The sequence below is a fragment of the Protopterus annectens genome, chromosome 10.part0 (genome assembly GCF_019279795.1).
Source record: "Protopterus annectens isolate FY-2018-M chromosome 10.part0, PAN1.0, whole genome shotgun sequence".
NCBI lineage: Eukaryota > Metazoa > Chordata > Ceratodontiformes > Protopteridae > Protopterus > Protopterus annectens.
This window is the reverse complement of record NC_056744.1, coordinates 477,326,349-477,338,574: the sequence shown is the minus strand read 5'-3', so window position 1 is coordinate 477,338,574 and position 12,226 is coordinate 477,326,349. Positions and strand designations below refer to the sequence as shown.

The 12,226-nt window shown below is 42.9% G+C and overlaps 1 protein-coding gene across 2 annotated transcripts in view; it reads left to right on the top strand.

The window, feature by feature from the left end:
* Positions 1 to 12,226, top strand: part of LOC122813194 (fizzy-related protein homolog) — an 806,647-nt gene that overhangs the window by 583,977 nt on the left and 210,444 nt on the right. The window lies entirely within an intron of this gene.

The window sequence follows — 12,226 nt, the reverse complement described above, 5'->3', positions numbered from 1 at the left end:
CTATAGACCTCAAGGATGCGTACTACCACATTCTGATGGACAGGCGATCCAGAAGGTTCCTCCGCTTCCGGCTAGGAGCCAGTCATTTCCAATTCAGGGTTCTTCCCTTTGGTCTCACCACAGCCCCCAGGAAGTTCACCAAAGTGTTAGCAGTGGTTGCGGCCCACCTGAGGCTCCAGGGAATCCAGGTCTACCCGTACCTGGACGACTGGCTCCTGACCGCCCCGACAAGGCATCTACTCTGCGCAGCCAGAAACTACTTTCTTCATCTAGCTCCCCGGCTGGGGATCACTATCAACATAGAGAAGTCGTCTCTTACCCCGACTCAGACTATAGACTTCATAGGGGCAAGGTTAGACACAAACAAGCTCCTAGCTTTCTTGACAACAGACCGGCTACGAACCCTGAGGCTACATGTGCGGGCCATTCCACATTCTCCAGCTCCTCCGGCGGAATTGGTCCTGAGGGCTCTAGGCTCAATGGCGGCAGCAATCAACCTTTTGCCAATGGCGCGTTTGAACATGAGGGTCTTGCAATGGACTCTCCAGGTCCAGTGGTCCTTCCTTCGATTTCCTCTGAGCCATCCCATTCCCCTCAGCAGGGCTTGCAAGAGGGCCCTCTTATGGTGGCTCCAATCTCCGAACCTCCAGGAAGGACGCCCCTTTTCTATGGCCCCTCTCCTAGCCACGGTGACCACGGACACCTCCCGCCTCGGTTGGGGGGGGCATTGTTCGGGCAGGACAGTCCAAGGCATGTGGGCCTCCACGGAGACCTCTCTGCATATCAATGTCCTAGAGATGAGGGCAGTGCTGTTAGCGTTGCAAGCACTTCAGCACCTTCTTCCTGTAGGAACTATTGCGATTCAGTCAGACAATATGTCTGTTGTCTGGTACATTAACAAACAGGGGGGAACCAGGTCCTACCCACTCTATCGAGAGGCCATGAGGGTGTGGGAATGGGCAATCTCCACCAACCGCTTTCTTATAGCAATGCACATTCCGGGGCGATCCAACATCCTAGCGGACAGACTAAGTCGCACCATCCTGTTACCACACGAGTGGTCTCTGAATCCCGAGATAGCGAATCGGATTTTCGCCAAATGGGGTCAACCCTGTTGCGATCTCTTTGCTTCTCCCTCGAACACAAAATGTTACGACTACTTCGCTCTCATTTCCCCCTCCGGGGAACCTCCGAGAAACGCTCTGGTGCATGCTTGGCCTCCCGGTCTACTTTATGCTTACCCTCCTCTTCCTCTGATGCTGAAGTTTCTGCAGAAAGCCAGCCGGTTGGGGAGCAGAGTAATCCTCATTGCCCCATTCTGGCCTCGTCAACCCTGGTTCCCTTACCTTTAGTCTCATCTGGTGAATCCTCCTTGGATTCTGGATCCTCGTCCGAATCTAATATCCCACCCCCTAGATCTCCCAGTCCCGAATCTGGACAATCTCAACCTCACAGCTTGGCTGCTCCAGTTCCATTTGTAGCTAGGACTCCTGGTATCTCTTCCCCAGTTAAAACTATTCTAGTAGCAGCGCACAAGCCTTCTGCTAGAAAGGTCTATAGTAGCAAATGGAAACGTTTCTCCATTTGGGCGGAATGTCGAAATTTGGATCCTTTCACAGCTCCTTTGCCAGCGGTATTAGACTTCCTGTCAGGGCTGTTTCATGAGTGGGGCAAGCTCCTCCACAGTCAAGGTTCAACTAGCAGCTATCTCTCATTATCACGTGGGAAATGAACTGGGCCCTTTGATCACCACGAAATTGTGTAAGACTTTTTTGAAGGGCACCTTTCTGCTCAGACCTCCAGTGAAGGATGTAGTCCCTCCTTGGGATTTAACGCTGGTGCTTCAGGCCTTAACAGCTCCCCCGTTTGAGCCTGCAGCCTCAGTAGATCTTAAATTCTTGTCATGGAAAACGGCCTTTCTTGTCGCTATCACCTCGGCTCGAAGGGTCTCTGAACTACAGGCCCTCTGTGTAAAACTTCCATATTTGACTTTTCACAAGGATAGAGTCTACCTCAGGACCAATCCCTCCTTTCTTCCCAAGATTGCCTCTGAATCGAATATTAACCAGTCCATCAACCTACCAGGCTTCTTCCCTAATTACCAAAACAAAGGGGATTACAAGTTACACTCACTGGATGTGCATAGACAACTTCGCTTCTACATCCACAGGACATCTGGTCATAGGCAATCTGACCAGTTGTTCGTCTCCTTTGCCAAATTTAACTTGGGTAAATCTGTGTCTAAAGTCACGCTGTCTAGATGGATCTCGCAGTGTATCCTTTTAGCATATGAAAGTTCTGGCAGGCCCGCACCTCAGGGAATCCATGCCCACTCTACTCGGTCTATGTCTACCTCTGCGGCTTTTAGAGCTAGAGTCTCTTTGGATGATATTTGTTCGGCAGCCACTTGGGCCTCATTTCATGCCTTTATCAATCACTATAAATTGGACATTATCTCCAGAGGGAGAGCATCCTTTGGCTCTGCAGTGCTCCGAAACATCCTTCCATGAAGGCCGCCCAAGGTTCAGGTAGCTGGGGACTCTGTCCCATAGGTTGCTGCACAAATGAAGTTAACTACTTCAGATTAAGAAGTTATGTACTCACCATAACGTTCCATCTGAGTAGGTAAACTTAATTTGTCAGAAACCGTCCCTCCCTCCTGCCCCCTCACTTATGAATGTTTTCATACTCAGGTCCATGGGTGTTACCCACTTTATCTTGAAAGTATTAGTCTTCGAGCAGTATCTGCTTTTGGGCAAACTTGATCTGAGGTCAGTAAGGGTTGGCAGGGGATTATGGGTAGGGGGAGGAGCTTGGAGCTTGGATCTAAAGCTGTTGAAAACTGCCGGCTCGGATCCGAGGTCGGATCCGAATCCCATAGGTTGCTACAAATGAAGTTTACCTACTCAAATGGAAGGTTATGGTGAGTACATAACTTCTTATTCCATTCCATGCTTTTAGTAAAGAAATAATGTATTGCAGAGGCATCTGTAACACAGCTGAAATATGCAGTGACAAAGACAGCATCAAGTAACAATGTTTAGATACTAGGGGAACAGATTAGGCAGCAGTTCATGTATAAGGACATATCTGTCCCCACTGTCACAAAATCAAAGGTTATAAATGATGAGTATGTCGTCCACTGCAAAGGCATATCGCAAGTCTCATTTATTCAGAGCTTTCCTTGTGTCTGGGCACAAGACTTGGATTGCTTCTAAAATCATCTGACCTACAAAGCTAATACAAGTATAATTTTTGTACTGACTATAACTGTTTCAGTAATATTTAACACTTCTGTGTTGCATTTATTTATTTTGCTGAACTTATCACTGTTTTTAGCCTGCACTTGTTAAAGGGACTCCATCTGTTTGTTAGTGTACTGCTGTTATGTTTTAACAATATTCTGATATTTCTAATCTCTTCTGATACTGCAGAAGCTGCTCTGAGTGAGTCTGCCAAAATATTTCTAAGTTATGCAAAGTTTTTGTGTGTTGACAACATTTCTCAGGGTTAGTGAACTTACAGGATTTGTAATATTGCAAGAATTCCTACTTCCCCTTGCATGCATGTAAGCAAACCTCTTCAGTTTAAAATCCTGTATAGGAAACGCTCTCCATAGTCTCCCACTGTTCACAGCTGCTCAAAGAGCTACCTGTTTGTGCAGAGGGTGGTACCACTGCAGGTCATCTAGTCAGTATACTACTAAACACTTTAACTTTGACCTTTAAGTGACTCTTCCTTCCCATCTAGAAGTTGTATTTCCTTGCCTTACATAGCATAAGCTAGATTCATACCTGCTGAATCTAGACTGTTTGGTATCACTGTGCTCTTAGTCCAGCCATCTTACATTAAGAGAGCCTCCCTGCACCCTTGTGGCAGGTGCCACCTGAGTTGGGGATTCCTGGAGAAAAGCTCAGTATGGAGCTTTCCCATTGGTAGTTGCGTTAAAACTGTTTAAATTTGCCTTTATATAAGCCTTGTGTTTGCGCAGGTTTGAGCTCAGTTTACCTGAGCTTCTCACTGTTTGGCAACTTTAGCCAGAGGTGTGGTGTGCATCTGCACTGAAATCCAAGAAATCCACTGAAAAACAAAAGCTGAAAAATACGTATATTTTAAGCCAGCACTACACTTTAACTATTTAATTGAATTACTGCTTCATTTTTGCTGTTTGTGACCAAGTCCAGCTAGCCCACTTCCTTCCCAAATACCACATTCAGAAAAATCCGGCCACAATGGATGGGCAGTTTCCCATTATTTCTCCTGCCAGCTTGATTGATATGGGCATCTTGAGGCAATGTAGCTATTGCTTCATGTATACTGACGACCATTTATCACTAAGGCAAACTAACACCCTATGTTAGAGATGCAAATACACTGTGGAATTGGAGTAATTTCTCTCATGTAAAAACAAACTAGATATCAGACAGGTTGTCATCACACACGCGTCACCTCTCACACAAAATAAGGTCACAGCACATAAACCCACTTACGTGGAAGTACTCACTAAAAGCCTACAAAAAGAACAGAGACCTCCCAAATGCACACCACCCACACTCACCACAAAGCACAATGAAACCACTACACATATTAACACACACATCCGTGTCTCAACACATAAGCCCCTAAGGCAAAACACAGCCAATGTCTTGGTCATAGGTGACTCCATAGTGAGACACACAGATGTCTCCCTCACCAGACTGGGTAAGGAGAAGGTCACTGTCAGCTGCCTATCAGGTGCCAGGATCCGACATATCATGCAAGCACTCAAGTCACTTTGTCATAGTCCATGTTGGAGTGAATGACTTAAAGCGTACCTCGCTGGACTGTTTGAAGAGCGACATGATGGAACTCTCTGATTATGTGTGCCAGATAGGTATGTCCCTAGCCCTAAGCAGTGTCCTACCTTCACCCAAAATGATGCCACAATATAAACAAAAATGATTGACTTCAACAATTGGTTCAGCTTCTGGTATCAGTCCAGGGGAATCCAGTATCTGTCAGCCTAGTGTCACCACTGTCACAAAGGATGCTTAGCCTTCAAGGATGATTCCACCTGTAATTAAAATGTGTTAACATGTTTGGAAGTTTAAGTTAATGTCTGTATACATAGCTGCCTGAATGCATGTGCACAAGTGCATAAATGTATGTGCATGCAGTAATAAATGTGGAGATGAATATTAATGCCTCATGAATATTGTTATTGTTTGTATATGTATCTCTCTGAATGTATTTACACAAATGCCTGTATATGTGCATACAGTAATTGTAGTAGGCAGGAATAATGTATCATGAATATTAAGTAGTGCTTGTGCATGTATCTGAATGTATTTATCCACATGCATGTATGTGTCTGAAATGACAGTGGACTGGGATGTGCAGGAAAAGAGTTAAAGGAAAACTCCACCCTGCAACTAAAAAACATGTATTTTTCAGTCTATCTTTGTTTCCCGATTTATTTTAACACCTCATAATCACTCTAAGCGCTTTATTTGTAATTTTAGCCTGTTTACCACAACATGGCTACCGATGGGGCTTGATATGTCAACGTCATCTTCTTCTGCTTCAAGCCTTTCTCTTTCCCCTAAAGCATTTCAAGTCTTCTTTCTATGACTCATGCCAGACATAAGGAAGTAACTGTGAATTCCCATGCCACTGATATATAACGGGAAATCTGCATTTCTTTTACAACATGAGTATTATTTTCTGGACTTCTTTCTACAGATACTGTTTATTTTATTTTCACATTTGTTAACTAATTAAATACAGTGGTCCAATGACCTTTTTAGGCATGACCCCAGCCATTGAGACAAGAGCAAACAAAAAAAAAAACACACAAGTAAGCCAGATTTACATAAGGGTCAGTGATTTATTGTCTCAATATGAAAATGTGAAAAAGTAAGACAAGTACAAAGACAGGAAGCATTTTAGTTTTGTTAGTGGCTGCAGTATTTACACAGATGGAAGCTGGAATGTGTTGCTTTTCAGTTATTTAATTAGCATCAGCTTGCAAGCATAAAGACTGTTTGTAGGCAAAGTGTTGTACCAGTATAAGGGTGCTATATTTCCTTTAAAGTATTTGCTGTTTATTAGACAAGATTCAGTCCACAAAGACCTTTAGGTGCTTATCTAAGTTTTTTTTCCTTATACATTTCACTCATCTTCTGCTACATTATTTCTGTCCTTAAACATTCTGTTGACTCTTCTTCCATCTTTTCACTTGTTCTTTTTTCCCCCATCTTTCCAGCTTTATCCTGTTAATTAGGACCCCCACCCCCCCAAAAAAAATAAAAATAAAAACAAAAACTGTTAAAGTTAGTAAGACTTATCTAGTTGTCTGCTCCTTGGTCTTTATAAAAATTCATCAGCTCAACAGTAATTTCCACCACTACGTTCATAACGGTAATTTTTATGTACAGTGTCATTTGATTTTACAAAGATGGAGAAATGTCAGCTGGTACAGAACCCTAAGAACACTCGGTATGTAATAATTACAGTGCAGTTAAAGTCCTGAATGTGCCACACTTGCAGTTTCTTGCTCAGCTTCCATATAATATAAGTCTTGTTGGTATGGAAACTCCGTTACATCGAACCGCAGTTCAGTATGTTTTATGCAATACACCCTGCTGTGATATCTTCTCACACTAACAGCACCTGTGCGTAAAACCTTACCTACAGTACTACCCAATGGAGAGCTTGCAGACTGCTTCTCACAAGCTAGTTTGGGATTAGTGCTGCTGTTTTTCTCCTGTTCAGAGATGGACAGCAGAACATTGATTGCTCTCCTTGTCTGAATGGGTGTTGTATGTGCGACTTCAGGGATTGGTCTTGTTACTGTCTTGTCGAGAGCTTCTTCATTTGAAATTTTAGACCGTTGTGCAGCTCAGTACTCTGTTGTCCTGAGCTGATGAATGTGCTTCCTGGTGCTTCTACCAGAGCAAGAGTGCAGCAAGTCTGCAGACTCTGTGTAATATCTGAGATTAGACTGCTGATCACTGGAGAGGCTGCGACTCGCTTCTGTGGAACCAGTTTGGGATTGATGCAGTTACTTTGACTGCTGAGATTAAGAACAGAGGAACATTGATTCTCATCCGAATGCGTATGACGTGAGGCCGGTACTAGTAGTGGCTAGATAGAAGCCAGTATATAAAACCCTTATTGTTTCTTGCTCTTTGCAAACCTTGCATAATTTCTGTAATGTAACCTCCAATAAAACAAGTACTGCTTCTGCCTCGGGGAGTTCATGGCTTGCTCATATCTCTTCCCTTTTTGTAGTCCTGTCTCTGGGAGTTTTAATGCAGTACAACAGCTGTCTCTCGCCTACTGACAACTGTTTACTTGTGAACCACTCTGATTTCATATGTGAAAAATGTAAATACTTTGTTTGGAGGCTTTTCTCTTGACAACTCCTGTGTGCATAAACAGCAGCATACCACCCTACCAATATGCTTAGGTTGTTAACAAAATTGCCTAAGTCTGTCAGATCTCTACATAACCTAGGGATGCGGTCATACCTCTTCTCCACTCCTACTCCCACAGATACTTCTGTCTAATCACAGAAATTACAAGCCTAAATTATAAGCCTGCTCCCCTAAGATGCCAGAGGCCTGCAGAGTCTCAAGATCCTTGTTATTAGTGATTCCATAGTTAGACTTAGCAACACTGCACTCAGCAGACTGGATAAGGAGATGGTTTCAGTAAGACCTCTCTCTCTGTGGTGCTTAGGCTTAGAGACATTGCAAGGGCCATTAGGTCCCTTCACCATCCCAAGTCTGAGTAAATGTTCATAGTTGTCCATGTGAGAGTGAATGACCTTTGGTGCTTTACCCTGGAGGAAGTACAAATAGACATTAGTGTGCTGTGTCCTCCCTGTCCCAAAGGAAGGAAAGTGACGGGTGTTGAGCAATGGTTTGCTGTCACTAGAAATGATGTCTAAGTTTGGAAATGAAATAACTGGCTTCAATAATTAACTAGTTAATTGATGTCATTCCCAGGGAATTCAGTATGCGTCTGACTATGATGAGGTGGTTAGCAGAACCTTCTGCTTTGCCATGTTGTCTTATTTTTTATTATTGACTAAAACTTTTGCTGCTCCCGTTAGTGCCTTTTTAGGCAAAGTTCAAGTCATGGGCATACCCACATAGCAATTTCTAATTTTGAAAGTTTTAAGGTAGTGCAGTTCAGTGCTACAAGCATGAACAGCAGAATGAGCTTGACGCCTTCCGCTGCTTGAAATAAGTACACTTTTGTGTTATAGAAACTTGACTGCAGTGTAAATATAGCACTCCCTTCTTGCCAAGGTTGAGTGTCTACCCTGTATTCAGGTCAACAGGGAGCATAGTCGTATTTTTTCCCAACAAATCCTGCCTTTATACCACACTGGACCTTGTGAATGTCCAAGTAACTCTTAGTAACACTGTCTACCATATCACTGCTGGCTATTGATCTCCTTCATTATTCTTCTCTGAGCATGCTGAGTACCCAAGTCAGATCAAAATGTTATCCAGCAAATCAAATGTACCTGTTGGAAGACTTTAACTACACCACTATAAACTGGCTTACCAATACAGCTAGCAACAAATACACTCAAACGTTTCCTCAGTTTAATTAATGCTAATTCTCCTGATCACAGTGTTTCCTTTCTCACTGGGGGTGATAATCTTGAGTTTGCCCTTATCAACTTCTCCAGTTATTGTACTGCCCTAATGTCAATACCTTTTTAGTCCAGCCATCTAGCAGTAACCTTCTCCCCCCTTAAAACACACTTTGAACCCTCCCAGGAGCCCATACTATTTGTGAACACAGAAGTACTCTTAAACACCTTCCTTGTTATAGACCTTCTTGCCAGCTATAAATGGTTTAGTTTTCTAAATAACCCACACCCTGGTGCTATTGTGTACTCATCTGAATTCTATTTGCTTAGATCCTGTATAAGAATAATACATTCAAAAGTAAGCCTTTATGATGAAGTTCTGAATCAGATAGCCTTTATAACAAAAAGAAGAACAGATCTCCACTTTTCCAGTATAAAAGGGAGTTCAAACCACAAGGCCTTCTTCAATTACATTACGAAACTTGGAAATGATGACTGGAAATAAGTCTGGTACAGTGACAAAGGAGTCTACCACTCTTCTCCTGAAGTTATTGCCACTGATCTTACTGACAGAATCATTGCTAATTAATGACTGTAACCCAAAATGATGCACCCCCCCCCCTCCACCAGCTCTGCCATGTCCTCCCAAATTTGCCATGGCCCAGGTTATATTCTCACTATCCAGACCTAAAATGGTGGCTACAAGGGGCCTTTTGATATTTCTAGCTGTCTGATTCTGTGCGTCAAACACCACTTAGCTAACTTCTCCTAAATCTCTTCATTTTAACTCTTTCTGCAGGTTATGTTCATGAAGTGTGAAGAACGGCCATATTGGTCCTGTTACATAAAGGCAGTTTCATGACATACCCAGAAACTAAAGACCTATTAGCTTAATGAGTATCATCTGCAAATTCATAAAGCTAATAATTGCTGGGCTGGTAAATAGTGACATGTGAACTGCAGTTCCTGAAACCAAGCTGATCTGGATTTGTAAAACTTCTGTTGGGTCTACTAAATCTAGTCAGTTTTTTTTTGAAAGGGCCACTGAAACCCTGGGTGAGAATACGGCATACCCTGACTTTATCAAGGTCTTTGACACCATATAACATGCAGGTATCCTGGATAAATGCTCCTGAATTGAGATATGTCTCTGGCAGAAGCCAAACTGTTAAGTGTGGGGGGCTTCCTCTAGCCAGAGGAGTGTCACTAACGGGGCTCCACGGGGGCCTTGCACTGGGCCCCCTGCTGTTTGGCATTTACTTCTCAAAAGTTAAAGTAGTTGTCAGAGGACTATGGTTAACTAAGTTTTCTGATGACTACAAATTGCATGCAACTGTTAATTCCTCCATAAGCACTGAGATACTCCAGCAGGGAATGGACCACATCAGCACCTTTTGTGCTGGTCAGGAGTTCACCTTAAGTGTCACAAAAATGCAGTATAGTTACCTTTGAGAAAGGCATAGCGCCCTTCCCTCCTCTATTACCATTGTTGGTACCCTTCTCATAAAACATAGGCTCATCTGCGGCTTGGTTCTTTACTTTGATAACAATCTTTATTTTGCTCACCACGTCTCAGGTTTGTTTAGGAAGTCCTTCTGTCTTGTTCTGCTGATTTGTAGTGGTGTCTCCTCCAAGTCTTATTCAGTCTTGTTCCCACTAAACTCTTCTCTTGAAAGACCCCAAGGTTTCTGACCAAGAAACAATTCTGAACTATATAGTCTAAGCTACCTCAAAAGACTAAAAGCTCTGTCTCTCTCCTCTGCCTCATATCGATCTCTGTTTAACCTTTTGATCAGTAAATGTTCTTTCCTTTCCCCAAATTTTTCTTCATTTACATTTGATAGCTAGGAAAGTAGTATTGTTATTATTATTATTATATTGTTCTAGACCCCTTTTGACCATGTAGCCATCCCTTCTTGTCAATCTGTTGGTCCATTTGCTCACATTGGCAAGAGTGTTATACCCCATTATTTCCCTGGAGGTGAGGTTCGAGTGTACCAGGTGGAGGCAGTGCCATTATGTATGAGGTGGACCAGTTGTTTTGCTGTAAAGCCCTAACCCCCTTCTGTCAGTGGCTGTCACAACATCCACTAATTCTGCTTGCATAGAGGCACCACATGCTACCACACATGCCAAACCTCTGCATGAGTAATGCACAGGTTAATGATGCAGGTGACACACTTACATTCCATACATGGTACCACACATGCCAGACCTCTGCATGAGTAATGCACAGGGTAATGATGCAGGTGACACACTTACATTCCATACATGGTACCACACATGCCAGACCTCTGCATGAGTAATGCACAGGGTAATGGTGCAGGTGACACAGCTACATTCCATACATGGTACCACACATGCCAGACCTTTGCATGAGTAATGCACAGGTTAATGATGCAGGTGTCACACCTACATTCCATACATGGTACCACACATGCCAGACCTCTGCATGAGTAATGCACAGGGTAATGATGCAGGTGACACACCTACATTCCATACATGCTACCACACATGCCAGACCTCTGCATGAGTAATGCACAGGTTAATGATGCAGGTGACACACTTACATTCCATACATGGTACCACACATGCCAGACCTCTGCATGAGTAATGCACAGGGTAATGAAGCAAGGGATACACCTGCATTCCGCACATGCTACCACACATGACAAACCTCTGCATGAGTAATGCACAGGTTAATGATGCAGGTGACACACTTACATTCCATACATGGTACCACACATGCCAGACCTCTGCATGAGTAATGCACAGGTTAATGATGCAGGTGATACACTTGCATTCCTCTTGGTGTTACCAGTGTAGTGTGCCAAAGCCCCCCCCCCCCCCCCCATCAGTTGATCACTTCCATCTTCCCTTGCATGACTCAAGTGCCTGTGCCTCTGTTACTAATCAAATGGTGGTCATCTGGGTCATAGTCAGGGCTTTATCCCCCTCCCAGTTGAGCCCAGCTCTGGAACTTAATGCATATTATGTTCTGTTTAGTAACCTTTCCTTAAGCATTTCTCCTGCAATAATATTTCAAAAAGAGAATAAGCCAGAAGTTGATATACTTTGGAAAGGCCCTACCATTGCTGCTTCTGTGTAACTGAAAAAAAACTCAGAAAGTTGAGCAGAATGGGCAGTTTGACAAATGTCTGCAGATAATTTGTGCAAGTGCTGGTTGTCGTTCCCTTCTTTCCAAATAAATAGTATAAAAATAAATGGTAGATTGTTCCATATATTGAAAGAAAATGACTTCACGGTGATGCTTGGTGTGTACATGAGTACTGTCAGATAATGTAAAGGTTTTGGAAGAAAATTTGTGAGATCTGTTTGGATAACAAGATTGTGTGATGCTAAAAAGATTTGAGAAGATTATTTACAGCATGCAGTCTTCAGCCTAGTAATTTGCTGTTAAGCAGTTTCTGAATGGGATTTATTTGGTCACCTTAATATTTTTTTTTTTTGTAAATTCTGAAATGCTAGTTATAAAAGTGAAAAAGTGAATTAAACTAAACTTGTGCTTTGGGGGTGAGTTTTTTCATAATAGCTACACTTGTTTAAATATTGCTCATGGAATCCTTTTTTTCTAAAGTAAGTTGGGTTTTAGTAGAGTTGGTCGTTTCATTAGTG